General features: G+C 45.8%; 1 long non-coding RNA gene and 1 pseudogene across 1 annotated transcript; one reads left to right on the top strand and one right to left on the bottom strand.

Moving 5' to 3' along the window:
• Window positions 1–1,835: 1,835 nt before the first annotated feature.
• Window positions 1,836–2,745, bottom strand: LOC148139730 (cyclic AMP-responsive element-binding protein 1 pseudogene; annotated as a pseudogene).
• A 1,779-nt stretch (window positions 2,746–4,524) lies between these two features.
• LOC148139729 (uncharacterized) lies at window positions 4,525–13,455 on the top strand. The gene is made up of 4 exons (XR_015753667.1): window positions 4,525–4,624; window positions 5,352–5,485; window positions 8,818–8,908; window positions 12,313–13,455. It is a non-coding gene; the product is annotated as an uncharacterized LOC148139729 (long non-coding RNA).
• The last annotated feature ends 1,322 nt before the right edge of the window (window positions 13,456–14,777 follow it).

The following is a 14,777-nucleotide window of genomic DNA, read 5'->3' as shown; positions in this document are numbered from 1 at the left end:
TCCAACACCAACACCAACACCTCCAAGTCACGAATGAGGGGGGGGGGGGGGGTGATGTATAACCTAAGATCTAGGAACAGTAGAAGGCCGTCCTGCCCTTCGAGCCTGCTCTGTCATTCAATAAGATCATGGCTGATCATTTCGTGGACACAGAACCATTTACCCACGTTCTCGCCGTGTTCATTAATTAATTACATTTTTAAAAATCTAACCTAGTTTTAAAAACGTTTTCTGAACGAGCACCAACTACTTCCCTGGGCAGTGAATTCCATAGAGGTCAAGGAGTTCCTTGTCAATTCAGTCTTAAATTTGCTGCCTCTAGTCTTGCGGTGATGCCCTCTTGTCCTAGCTTCACCTGCCAATGGAAACAGCTCTCTACTTCTATTTTATCCATTCCATTCATTATTTTATATGTTTTCATTCTTCTGAATTCCAATGAATATAATCCCAATCTACTCAGTCTCTGTTAAGCCGAACCTGTCAACTCTGGAATCAACCTAGTTAACCTCCTCTGCACCCCCTCTTGTGCCAGTACATCCTTTCTCAAGTAAGGAGACAAAAACTACATGCAGTACGCCAACACCCAAATACAGCTGAAACAAAACCTCTGCTTTTAAACACAATCCCTTCAGCAATGAAGGACAAAATTCCATTTGCTTTCTGAACTGATTATTGTATCTGGTGACCAACCTTCATGTAGAAGGATGCTTAGGTCACTCTGCAGAGCAAATAATGCAACTTTTTAACATTCAAGTGATTTTTTTTAATGTTACTACAACCAAAGAGTATAAACTTTATATTTACAAACATTCTATTTCATTTTACAGACCATTACCCACTCACTCCATGTTGAAATGTTCCTCTGCAAAGTTTCACAGTCCTCCGCTCACTTTGTTCCGCTAATCATCTTAGTGTCACATGCAAACGTTGACACCCTACATGTGGTTCCAACTCCAAATCATCTGTATCAGTTGTAAATAATTGCAGTCACAACACCGATCCCTGAGGCACACTAATTGTCAATGATTGCCAGCCAGAATAATGCTCATTTATCCCCACACTTTGCTTCCTATTAGTCAACCAATCTTCTATCCATGCTAATACTCTGCCAGTAACGCCATGCACCCTTATATTATGCAACAGCCTCTTGCACAGCACCTTGTTGATGGTCTTTTGGCAATCCAGGTACACCGCATCCACTGGGTCCCCGTTGTCTACCTTGCTTGAAAAGTCTTCATAGAATTCAAAAAGATTGGTCAAGCATGACCTGCCCCTCATGCTGTGTCTGTACAATGGGACAATTTCTATCGAGATTCTCTATTATTTCTTCCTTGATAATAGACCCAAGCATCTTTTCCACTACAGAGAATAAAGTAACTGGTACATAATTCCCCACTTTTTGTCTACCTCCTTTTAAAAACATTGGTATCACTTTTGCTGTTTTGCAGTCTGCTGGGACTGCCACAGGCTCCAGTGAATTTTGGAAAATTACTGCCAGTGAATTTGCTATTTTTCCTAGCATCTCTTTTAGTACCCTGGAATGCATTCCATCAAGGTGAGGAGACTATTCTATCGTTAGCTCAATTACCTCAAAACAGTCTAAAGCTAGCTGTTCTGTAATAATGATAGTTTCCAAATCCTCACCTACCTTTGTCTCTTTGCTAGTTACTGGAAAGATATTAGTATCCTCCACTGTGATATCCCATAACTAAATGCTTCTTCTCATTTTCCAAAGGACCAACATTTACTTTAGCCATTCTTTTCTCGTTATATATATTTATATAAACTTTTCCTTTCTGTCTTTGTAATCTGTGCTAGTTTATTTTTCTCATGTTCTATATTACTTTTCTTAATAGCTCCTGTGGCTTTCGGTTGACCTTTAACATTTTCCCAGTTCTACTTTCATGCTGTTTTTGGCCACTTTGTCCGACTTCTCTTTCAACTTGATTTTCCAGAACAGCAACCCAATTCTCCAAGCATTTCACATACTATGTCTTCTTGCGATGGTACTCTCGAGCTGCTTCCCTGTTTCTCATGAGGCGGACCTCACGTTTACGAGTGGTTTCTTCAGCATTCTGGGGCTGGCTTTGCAGGACTGGTGAAGATGCCATAACCATTCCCTGGTCAGCAGTGGAGTTAGGAGTTCTACAGATCTGATAGGTTTGGACATCTCCAGCAGCACCTTGAACAAGCATTTGGCTGCCTGGCACAAAGATTTGCGGTCCATCAGGGCTCTGTGCATACTGTATAATGGCTGCTCCAACCTTGGCTGTCGCTGTATTGGTCATTGTTCATGTGTGGAGTCCTTGCATTTAATCTGTACCATTGATGGCCAGCTGAATTGCTTCCCCCTGTGTCATAGCAATGTATTGTCCACTGCTAATCTGATAGATGGGTGTCTGCATCATCGTTGTAGTAATGGTTGAGACAGTCTCTTCTTCTGATTTCTCCTCATCGATTTCTTGGCACACTGGGGGGATCAGAAGAAAGTTCATTCAGGATTTTCCTGTATGAAGGCCGTCTCGATAGAATTTCTCTACGTTTCTGAGAGTCAGTCGTGCTATCCACAGATTCCTGGGAGTCTTCATTTTAAAGTATAGTAGAAATCTGAGCAGTCTGAACTTGAGGGGACTGCGTGACTGAGGACTGAGCTGCTTGGATAACGACTTGGACTTGAACAGTCTGCCCATTCGGCAATTGCACTAAAGTTACTGCTGGACTTGTTGTTGATTGGATCCCAGGCATGGTTACCTGCATGGTCACATGATATATTAATGATCTGGATGAAGGGATGGGGGCATTCCAACGAAGTTTGCTGATGATACGAAGTTAGGTGGACAGGCAAGTAGTACTAAGGAAGTGGGGAGGCTGCAGAAGGATCTAGACTGTTTGGGAGAGTGGTCCAGGAAATGGCTGATGGAATTCAACGTGAGCAAATGCGAGGTCTTGCACTTTGGAAAAATGAATACAAACATGGACTACTTTCTAAACGGTGAGAAAATTCATAAAGCCAAAGTACAAAGGGATCTGGGAGTGCTAGTCGAGGATTCTCTCAAGGTAAACATGCAGGTTGAATCCGTGATTAAGAAAGCGAATGCGATGTTGTCATTTATCTCAAGAGGGTTGGAATATAAAAACAGCGATGTGCTACTGGGACTTTAAAAAGCTCTGGTTAGGACCCATTTGGAGTACTGTGTCCAGTTTTGATCCCCACACCTCAGGAAGGGCATACTGGCACGAGAGCGTGTCCAGCGGAGATTCACATGAATGATCCCTGGAATGGTAGGTCTAACATATGAGGAATAGCTGAGGATCCTGGGATTGTATTCATTGGAGTTTAGAAGATTAAGGGAGATCTAATAGAAACTTACAAGATAATACATGGCTTGGAAAGGGTGGACACTTGGAAATTGTTTCCGTTAGGTGAGGAGACTAGGACCGGTGGGCACTGCCTTAGAATTAGAGGGGATAAATTCAGAACAGAAATGCGGAAACATTTCTTCAGCCAGAGCGTGGGGCCGGTGGAATTCATTGCCATGGAGTGCAGTGGAGGCTGGGACGCTAAATGTCTTCAAGGCAGAGATTGATAAATTCTTGATGTCACAAGGAATTAAGAGCTACGGGGAGAATGTGGGTAAGTGAAGTTGAAATGCCCATCAGCCATAATTAAATGGCGGAGTTGACTTGATGGGCCGAATGGCCTTACTTCCACTCCTATGTCTTATGTCTTATGGTCTAATTTGATCACTTTCCTCAGATACCCATTGCTGAGTATGCCTTTTCATACAGTCCTTCCATTTCACTGGAATAGACCTTTGTAAAATGTCTTTGAAACTCTTCCACTGCTCATCAACTTCCCACCATAAAATTTTTGTTTCCAGTCTACTTTATCCAGATTCTCACTTATTCCCTTGTCCCTTAATGTTTCTGTTGCTTAGCTGCTGAGTCGCGCCACAATCAACACTGCAATTGGGAGGAAGGGGCGGAACTGGAGGACAGAGCAGTGTCCGGTCCTCCAAACAGAGTGAGTGAGGAGCGGGACCAATACATTCTCGGGAGTGAACGCTTCAGCATTGGTCAGAAAGTAAACTGTTTTGCAGGATTGATCATTCTCACGACATAGTGGAGTATTATCCCCTCTCATAAAACAATGTGAGGTTTTAAAGAAATCGTTAAGATGTAAATCTGACAACATAGTTAAGATGTAAATCTGACAATGTACATATTTCCAATCGATTTACACAACTCGAGTAACAAACTTATTTTCAAATTCCCAGAATGATTGGAAATTTACATACCTGGCCGGTATGATTAAGTTGGATGGAAAAATCTATTTGGATATGAACCATCTCAATGACTGTAACTCGACAGAGCAATTGCTAATGTCTCATATTTCTCCCGTGATTCTATGCAGTTATGAATATTCTCTATAAACTCACTGATAACCTCCGACGCACGCGCAGTTTGGTTTCTATGAAGGGCATGCGCAGTGTCACATTAACCAGGACACGGCGAGACTTGGAGCAGCTTTCTCCGGGTGTGGCTACGCTCGGCTTCAGAGAGTGGCGTGTGGGAGACTCACTGGGAGAAAGGAGCGGAGAGAATTCACAAGACGCAGATATAGGTGAAAAAACCCGAAAAAGACTCTCCAGGCCCTGATAAGGAGATGGTGGTCTCTGTCGGGAAAGCGGCCCAGGGTGACGGCCGCCATTTGTTTGAGGGAAGAGGGAGTGCGGGCCTCACAGCCGCCATCTTGAGAAGGTCAATGTGCAGGTGGGCGGGGCTATTGGGGTCGAGGACAATTGGAGGAAAGACCCACCTTAGATTACTTCACTAAAGACATGAATGCACCCGGTGGATTTTTCTTAACATCAGCAATTGTTTAATACTCACAGGTTTTTAGTTACATCTTTTTTGAAGCATTTCATTCACATTCAATCATTTGCAATGGTGGGATTTGAACCTGTGTCCAGAGCACACTTGCTGAGTTTCTGGATAAATTGTTCCACAATAATGCCAATAGGCCATCACTTCGCCTGCTCACAAGTTGCGCATCCCAGTGCAACAAGAATCAAAACCCTTTCTTCCTGCACAATTGTTTGATCTTGCACTCTGGTGATATTACTTAGTAACTCTCCATGTGGTATCCCTCACTGTGTGGGTCGAATTGTTGCCTCTGTCAGTGTCCCTCGCTCTTGCAGCTACTCCAGATCCTGAGCAAACAGAATTCTCCACTCCAGATAAACGATGGAGACTGGGGTGTTCCAGATTTCTGTCGGACTCAGTGCCATTTGACATGTGAAGCCATCACTGCATCATTCTAATTTCCAATTCTGTTTATCTGTCTGTAGGTACTCAGGAAGGTCCTGACCTAATAGACTTCCCAGCTGCTGGGTGTCTAATCCATCCCTCATTGAAGATGGTTTGTCAGCCAGAGAGACACAGGGCAGGGAGATCTGGAGCCTTCAATAAATCCTGCAGTGAGGTAAGATCACTCATAGTGCAGAGAGCAATGAGAGGGCTCCAAACATCAGTTAACAGGACATGACATAGCTATAGTGCTGGAAGGGGAGCACAATACAGACACACCCCAGGTTCGGTCACCGCCTTTACTGCAAGTTTTGTTGTACTAAGACAACATCGGGAGTGTCACAGTTATCAATCCAAGCCTGTGCTGTCTTAGTGAGCATCAGTACAAAAGAGGGGAAAGCAGGCCTTCCACGAGAGGGTGGGAATGCTGTCTGGGAATGTTCCATTCTGTGTTCCCTCTCCCACACTGTATCTATGGCTTGTCATGTGGATCAGTCATTCTAATGCTAAAAATAGTTCCTATCTCTGTACTTTCCTCCCCTCTCACCAATCACTTCATACGTTTGAACCTGCTCCAGTCCAGACGACCATCCATATCTCTGTAACTTACTTCAGTCTCGACAACATGCCTTGTCACGAGAGTCCACTCCCCCAATAACGCAAGACTTAGGGTCTGTTTCTGTGCTGCATGACTCTCTGTCCGAAGTCACCAATGCTGGCCAGGTTTCCTGAACTGAATGAGTTGCATTTCCCTGCGTTTGGCCCATGGCCCTTCAAACTTTCTCCCCTCCATGTTCCTGCCCAAATGTCTTTTCCATGTTGTAATTGTTCTTGTTTCTCCCATGTGCCACTGGCAGTCCATTCTGTATATGAACCGTCCTCTGTGGAAAATGTTGCCCCTCAGCTCCCTAAGTAAATCTTTGCTCTCGGTCACTCCTCAGGCCTTACCCATTCTGCTGTGGGACACAAACCCTCCCCGGTACAGACTTCCCTCGGACATTTGTGGGTGGCATGGTGGCACAGTGGTTAGCACAGCTGCCTCACAGCGACAGAGACCCGGGTTCAATTCCCGCCTCAGGCGACTGACGGTGTGGAGTTTGCACGTTCTCCCCGTGTCTGTGTGGGTTTCCTGCGAGTGCTCCGGTTTCCTCCCACAGTCCAAAGATGTGCAGGTCAGGTGAATTGGCCATGCTAAATTGCCCGTAGTGTTAGGTAAGGGGTAAATGTAGGGGTATGGGTGGGTTGCGCTTCGGCGGGTCGGTGTGGACTTGTTGGGCCGAAGGGCCTGTTTCCACACTGTAATGTAATCTAATCTAATTACCCATCCTGCTGTGGGACACAATCCCTCACCGGTACAGATGGCCCTCGGGCCTTACCCATTCTGCTGTGGGACTGAACCCCTCCGCGGTACAGACTCCCTTCGGGCCTTACCCATTCTGCTGTGGGACACAACACCTCCCTGGTACAGACTCCCCTTAGGCTTTACCCATCCTGCTGTGGGACTGAACTCCTCCCTGGGAAAGTCTAATCTTGAGCCTTGCCCACCCTGCTGTTGGACACAACCCCACTTGGGTACAGTTTTCCCTCTGGCCTTACCCATCCTGCTGTGCAACACATTCCATCCCCAGTACAGACTGTCCACAGGCCTTACGCATCTTGCTGTGGGACCGAACTCCTCCCTGGTACAGTCTACCCTTGAGGCTTACCCATCCTAATTTGGGACGCATACCCTCCCCAGTACAGATTACTCTCTGGCCTTAACCGTCTTGCTGTGGGATACAACCCCTCTGAGGAACAGACTCCCCTCGAGCCTTACCCATCCTGCTGTGAGACACAACCTCTCCCTGGTGCAGACTCTCCTCGGGCCTTAACCGTCTGGCTGTGGGACACAACCCCTCCTCAGTACAGTCTACCCTTGAGGCTTACCTGTCCTGCTTTGGGTCGCATACCTTCCCTGGTACAGAGTACCCTCGGGCCTCACCCTTCCTGCCGTGGGACACAACCGCTCCCCAGTATAGACTCTTGACTGGCCTTAACCATCCTGCTGTGGGACACAACCCCTCCCCAGTTCAGACTCCCCTCGAGCCTTATCCATCCTGCTGTGGGACACAAGCCCTCCCCAGTTCAGACTCCCCTCGAGCCTTATCCATCCTGCTGTGGAACACAACCCCTCCCCAGGTCAGACTCTCCTCGAGCCTTCCCCATCCAGCTGTGGGACACAACCCCTCCCCAGTTCAGACTCCCCTCGAGCCTTACCCATCCTGCTGTGGGACACAACCCCTGCCCGGTACAGACTCCCCTCGGGCTTTTCCCATCCAGCTGTGGGACACAACCCCTCCCCAGTTCAGACTCCCCTCGAGCCTTATCCATCCTGCTGTGGAACACAACCCCTGCCCGGTACAGACTCCCCTCGGGCTTTTCCCATCCTGCTGTGGGACACAACCCCTGCCCGGTACAGACTCCCCTCGAGCCTTCCCCATCCAGCTGTGGGACACAACCCCTCCCCGGTACAGACTCCCCTCGAGCCTTCCCCATCCAGCTGTGGGACACAACCCCTCCCCAGTTCAGACTCCCCTCGAGCCTTACCCATCCAGCTGTGGGACACAACCCCTCCCCAGTTCAGACTCCCCTCGGGCCTTACCCATCCTGCTGTGGGACACAACCCCTCCCCGGTACAGACTCCCCTCGGGCCTTTCCCATCCTGCTGTGGGACACAACCCCTGCCCGGTACAGACTCCCCTCGGGCCTTACCCATCCTGCTGTGGGACACAACCCCTCCCCAGTTCAGACTCCCCTCGGGCCTTACCCATCCTGCTGTGGGACACAACCCCTGCCCGGTACAGACTCCCCTCGGGCCTTTCCCATCCTGCTGTGGGACACAACCCCTCCCCAGTACAGATCCCCTCGGGCCTTACCCATCCTGCTGTGGGACACAACCCCTCCCCGGTACAGACTCCCCTCGGGCCTTTCCCATCCTGCTGTGGGACACAACCCCTCCCCAGTACAGATCCCCTCGGGCCTTACCCATCCAGCTGTGGGACACAACCCCTCCCCAGTTCAGACTCCCCTCGAGCCTTACCCATCCTGCTGTGGGACAGGTTGATAATTATATTGAATAGTATCCCTCCAGTGTGGAAACAGGCCCTTAGTCCAGCAAGTCCACACTGACCCACGGTAGATACCCTGCTCAAAATAGCTTCAAAATACATAGAAACAGTGATCACTGAATTGGGTAAAAACTCCACAGTTACATTGGGCAGTTTAAAAGTCTCGCTGTATTGTTGATATGTTCCTTTTCTTCAAACAGGTAACATTTTTATTAAAGCAGCAGATGTTCATTGTGAGAGTGTCTCTGTTAAACTAGAATCTGTTCTGTTCTCTGTGTAACAGGCTGTTGTTGTGTGCGATGGACTGTCACTAACAGTGTAATTGACCTGTGAGTCCTTGATCAGGTTTCCTTTGTCTGTAAATCTAATAATCAGTGAACTATGCATCTGCTCTTCTTAGCGAAAACAAAGAATCATTTCTCAACGAAAAAACGGCACATCACAAAGCTATTTCATGGATTTCTGGCACACACCACCTCCCAATGTATCTGGTAAGTCTGTTTCCTGAATAATTCTGAACTCGATCTGTAACTCTGAAAGTATCTGTATTGCTTGTCAGTTGATTGAGAATTCAGCCTCTTTGTTCTGAGCTGTTGTGATGCAGGCGGTGGCTTGATTCTGTCTCTGCCAAGTTTGTTTTCTCCTTCTGCTGTGATTCTGGGAGATTCCTTTCTGCAGGTGAGAATATTCAGTGACTGAACATTGAATGATTTTGACTCTAACAGAGCAGTGGCCTTGTTTTCAGCTCATTATTCACTTTCCATTTCCTGGTTGTGTTGAATGTTACAGAAACAGAATCTGAGCAATGTTTCCATTCACTTGTATTAGATTCATTGACAGCCACGTGGTCAGTCAGTTTCAGGCCGATGGATCAGTTTCTCTGTCCTATTAGATGGTGGCCACTTGCACAGTTTCCGACGGTTCACCTCAGTGTCAGGCCGTCAGCTGCTGAAACCCTCCATCCAGCATTTGTTCTCTCTCACCATGACTACTCCAATACAGTCCCAGCTCGTTTCCCACATTCTACCTCCATATACTCACGATCACCTCAGATTCTACTGTCAGTATCCTTACAGCAAGTCACGTAAGTCATCCACCTCCATTTCACGCTGCTCTACATTACATTCAGTCCAAATATAATTTCAGAATTCCATTCATTGCGTTTAAAAACACCCATGATCTTGTCCTGTCCAAGCATCCAGGTTCCATCAGGTAGGTGGGTGTCCGCGTGGTTGGGTTGGAGCAAGAGCAGGAAACTGAGGATCGTACAGGGGACAAAGATGGGGTTGGATGCGGGATGTTTAAGGAGAGAGAGCTGGTGTATTGTTGGGGATAGCTTCTCAGGGGAGTAGCACAGCGGTAGCCAGGTCTATAATACTCAATGGCCTGAGTTATCGGAAGAGGTTGGACAAGCTGGGACATTTTTCTTCAGAGGACAGGAGACATAAGGGAGATCTTATAGAAATGTATATGATCATGAGAGGCATGGATAGGGTGAATGCATTCAATCTTTTTCCCAGGGTTGAAGAATTGAGGACTAGAGGGCATCAGTTTAACGTTAGAGGGGAAAGAATAAAAGGGAACGTTAGCAGCAACTTTTTTACACAGATGCTGATTCTCATACGGAATGAGCTGTCAGTGGAAGTGGCTGAGGCAGGTACATTAACAACATTTAAAAGGCATTTGGACAAATACATGGATAGGAAAGGATTAGAAGGAGATGGGGCATGGGCAGGGAAATGCGGTGACCATAGATGGACATTATGGTTGCCAGGGATCAGTCTGGCCCTTAGGGCCTCTCTCTGTGCTGTAGGACTCTATGACTATGGATAGGTATATGGAGGATAGTGGGTTAGTGTAGTTTAGGTGGGCTTGGATCGGCGCAACATCGAGGGCCCAAGGGCCTGTACTGCGCTGTATTCTTCTATGTTCTATGTTCTATGTTCTATGTTCTATGACTCTATAACTGACTGTGCTGTAGACCAAGGTCGGGCAAAATCCAAGGGAGCGAAAATGGGAGGAGAAGCACTAGTTGGGGGCATAGACAGGTGTTACTGTGGCTGCGTCTGAGACTGTTGTATCCCTGGTGCCTGGGTCAAGGACATCTCTGAGCATTTGCTTGAAATTCTGAATTGGGAGAATGGGAGGCCAGAGGTCATTGCTACCAACGACACGAGTAGAAAGAGGGATGAGATCCTGAGGAGTAAGCACAGGAAGTAGGGAACGACTGAAAAGCAGAACCTTGAGGCTAGTAATCATTGCGTTACCACCAGTCCCATGTGCTTGTGAGACAAGGAATTGAAAGATAGCAGAGATGAATGCATGGCTGAAGAGCTGGTATAGGGGGAAGAGTTTCAGGATCTTGAATAATTGGGACCTGAACTAGAGGGGAACTGATATCCTCACTGGGAGGCTTGTTCCTGCTACAAGGGAAGGGTTTAACCTAGAATGGCAAGGTCCTGGGAATCACAGCAGCAGGGCAGCACATGGGGGGTAAGGAAGGTCGGAAGATGTATACGAGTCAATCAGAAAGGAAATACAGAGAAATGAACACCATTGTACGAATGGGCTGATTGTGTTAATTTCAACACAAGGCGCAACATAGTTAAGGTAGATGAGCACAGATCCGATATTGTGGCCATTCCAGAGATTTGGTTTGGAGAAGGATAGGACTGGCTGCTCAATATTCCAGGGTTTCATTGTTTCAGATGAGATGGAGAGGAGGGTAAAAGAGGTGGAGGAGTTGCATTACCAATCGGGTGAATGTTATGTCTGCACTCAGGACATATTGGAGGGGCTCGCCCACTGAGGCAATGTGGATAAGAAGGATGCAGTTAATGGGATTATGCTATAGGACCCTCAATCTGCCAACAATACCTCGAGGTACAAATATCTTGGCAGAATGTCTCGGCAGAGGCAATAACAACAGAGTTCTCAAAGTGTCTTTAACTTCCCCACCATTTGCTGGCACTACTTTAGAGCAAGAGGCTGAGACGGTGCAGAGTTTATTAAGTGTATCCAAGAGGGTTTCTTGAAATAGTAGTGTAAAGGAGGGGTAGGGACCATAGTGGACCTTATATTGCTGAATGAGCCTGGCCAGGTGACTGACCTTTCAGTGGGAGACCATTTTGGAAACAGTGATCACAACGTAAGTTTTTTTTAAGGCAGCTACGAATAAATGGGATGTTTCTAAATTGTGGGATTGCAAATGATGTCAGTATTAGGCAGGATCTGGGGAGTGTTAATTGGGAGGAGCTGTCATCAGACAATGCCATATTGGGCACGTGGGAGTTAGTTAAAGGCTTGCTGATTGGAGTTCACGACCAGCATGTTCCAGTAAGGAGGAGGGATAAGGCTGGTAATGTAAGGCCCCTTGGATAACAAGGGAGGCTGGGAATTTAGTCAAAAGGGGAAAAAACAAGCCTATGCAAGGTTTGGGAAGCTAGAATCGGGCATGGCATGTGATGAACGTAAAAAAACAAAAGCTGGAAGGAACCTGAACAGGGAATGAGCAGAGCAAGGAGGGGCATGCCCTTCGCAAGGAAGGTTAAAGAGCATCCCAAATCGTTCTGGAGATAATTAGCCACAAGAGGATGTGAACATGGATCGTTACAGCGCAGTGCAGGCCTTTTGGCCCTCAATGTTGCACCGACCTTTGAAAATAATCTGATGCCTATCTAACCTACAACCTTCCAATATTACCCATATGTATGTCCAATGCCCATTTAAATGCCATTTGCGTCGGCAATTCTACTACTGTTGCAGGCAATTAAGTCACCTCTCGACCTTCTTCTTTCCAACTAAAACAGCCTCCATTCCCTCAGCCTTTCCTTGTAAGACCTTCCTTTCATACCAGGCAATATCCTAGTAAATCTACTCTGCACTCTTTCCACAGCTTCCACATAACTTGGAAAGAAGTCGGGCCAGTCAAGACTAAAGGAAGGAACTTGTGCTTGAAGTCAGTGGAAGTGGACGAGATCCTAAATAATTACTTTGCATCGGCATTCACCCAGGAAAAGAATATTGGGGATAATGAGATTTGTGTGGAGTATGCTAATGTGATCGGGTATTTTTGAGGTCGAGAAAGAAGCATTAGATTTCTTGAACAGCATTAAAGTGGATTAATCCCGAGGATCCGACAGTAGCTACCCCAGGTTATTGAGAAAGGCAAGACAGGAGATTTTTGGGGTCTTGAACATGATTTTTGAGTCCTCACTTGCCACCGGAAAGGTCGCAGAGGACTGGTGAGTAGCTTATGGTGTTCCTCTCTTCAAGAAGGGAAATAGGGACAATCCAGGAAGTTATAGCCTGGTGAGTCTCGCCTCAGTGGTTGGGAAGCTTTGGACAGAATTTTTACAGATAGGATTTATGTGCATTTAGTAAAGAATGACCTAATTAGGGACAGTCAGCGCAGCGCCATGAGATGCACAAGGTTGCTGGTCAAAATGTTTTACCCAGAGTTGAAATATCTTTACTAGAGAATGTGCATTTAAGGTGAGAGGGGGAGAGCTCAAAGGAGATGTGAGGGGTAATATGTTTTCCACAGAGAGTGGTCGGAATCTGGAACATGTTGCCAGGGATGGTGGAGGAGGCAGAAATGAGAGGGTTGTTTAAGGGGTTTTTGGGTGAGCATGTGAATATACAAGGATATGGAACAAAGATAGGAAGAAAGGATGAGTTTAATTTGGTGTCACATTCAGCACAACATTCTGGACTGAAGGGCCCGCTCCTGTGCTGTACTGTTCTTTGTCGTGTTTCTTTTGTTACAACATGACGGTGACCCCCCTCTGTTAGTTAAACCAAACACCCAGAAAAGTTCACCTCCCCACATAATCTGTTAAAGTCTGAGTGACAGAAAACTCACACATTCCACTATTTAAAGAAAATAGCATTAATCTATTTTTAACTCAAAGTGAATATTAAACAACTATTCATAAATCTAAGCTCTCCCTTTCTCTTCACTGCATATTATCTGCCTCCAGCTCTATAACTATACGTTATTTCAGTAAGACACTTATTAAAATTACATCAATTTAATATCGAACCCACACAGTGACTCGTGAATTTTGTGTCTTTCTGCTTCTGGCTGAGGATCTCCCTGGGTCGTCGTTGTCTTCTTTTACTCCGAGTATGTTTCATATGAAAAGGTACCCTTTGATTGAGAGACTTTCCTAATTTATTGGTGAGCAAGATGTTGACTCTCCCAGACAGCAGTTACTCTCTGACCAATTTTTAAAATGTCCACATTTTATACGCCCCCATCAGATCATCTCATTGGCTTGATGCTGGCAAAACAATAAATTCAAACTCAATTGGGTTTTAGAATCTTGGGGTATAATTTAAACTGATAGGTTAAATTTGAATTTTGTCAAAACAGCAACCAACATAGGTCTATATTTCACAGCCAAATGTTACATTTGTTTCTTTTCCCAGTACACTTTGGCTTGCTGGCTAGTCATATACAGTACACAGTTCAGAAGAGTGTTCTCTTCCTCTTAAAGATAGAGTACACACCTTCAACTTTATAACACTTTGAGCATTACCTTATCAGAAAGTTCATTTATTAAAGTGACAAGCAGTAGATTGTTTACATAACCTTTTTAGCTTAATATTTCAATTTCAACATAAAACAATAGCGTGTGTTTGTGAGAGGATCATGTTGCTGTGTGCAACAGACTGTCACTAATAAGATTATGCTCCCAATAATGCAGATTTCCTGTGTAAATTCTGCATGAATTGATTTAAACACCTGGAAAGGGATTTGGTTTTCCAATGTGATTTCCATCAATGCACTTATTGGAACCTCAGGCAGACAGATAGATCCGGATTGGTGCAAATTTGTTTTCCTCACTGAAGGAAGCACACGTTGCCATCAGAGTGTTTGTAACAGAGGGGCACCAACTTATTCCTGGTTCTGGAGATTGTTGAATAAGTGGGTGAGATTCAGATATCCTGTACTGCATGTGATAAGAGGTGTTTTCATTGAATTGGATATTATGACCAAAGAGATTGGCAGGATTGATGTTGGCAGCTGTCTCTGCTGATAGGAATCTACGATGGGTCACAGTCTCAGGACTGGAGAGCAGCCTGAGTGACTGAGATAAGGAGAAATGACTTCACTCAAACACCTGGGAATCTGTGATCATTTCCACCTCAAGAATGGAATCACTGACTACATTCCAGAGAATAATTTGCAATGTTTGCAATACTAAGTGGATCAAAAGATGTTGCAGAAACTGGGTGAGTTCTGAAAAGTTAACGATGATGTTACTGAAATGAACACAAATGCTGTGGCTGCTGGAAATTTGAAACAGACCGGCAGCTAATGTAGAGAGAGACAAGCAGAGTTAATGTTTTGCA

The sequence above is a fragment of the Chiloscyllium plagiosum genome, unplaced genomic scaffold (assembly GCF_037043375.1).
Source record: "Chiloscyllium plagiosum isolate Xiang-an unplaced genomic scaffold, Cpla_swu_hap1 HiC_scaffold_38, whole genome shotgun sequence".
NCBI classification, from domain to species: domain Eukaryota; kingdom Metazoa; phylum Chordata; class Chondrichthyes; order Orectolobiformes; family Hemiscylliidae; genus Chiloscyllium; species Chiloscyllium plagiosum.
The sequence above is the reverse complement of the archived record's forward strand: the minus strand, read 5'-3'. Positions and strand labels throughout refer to the sequence as shown.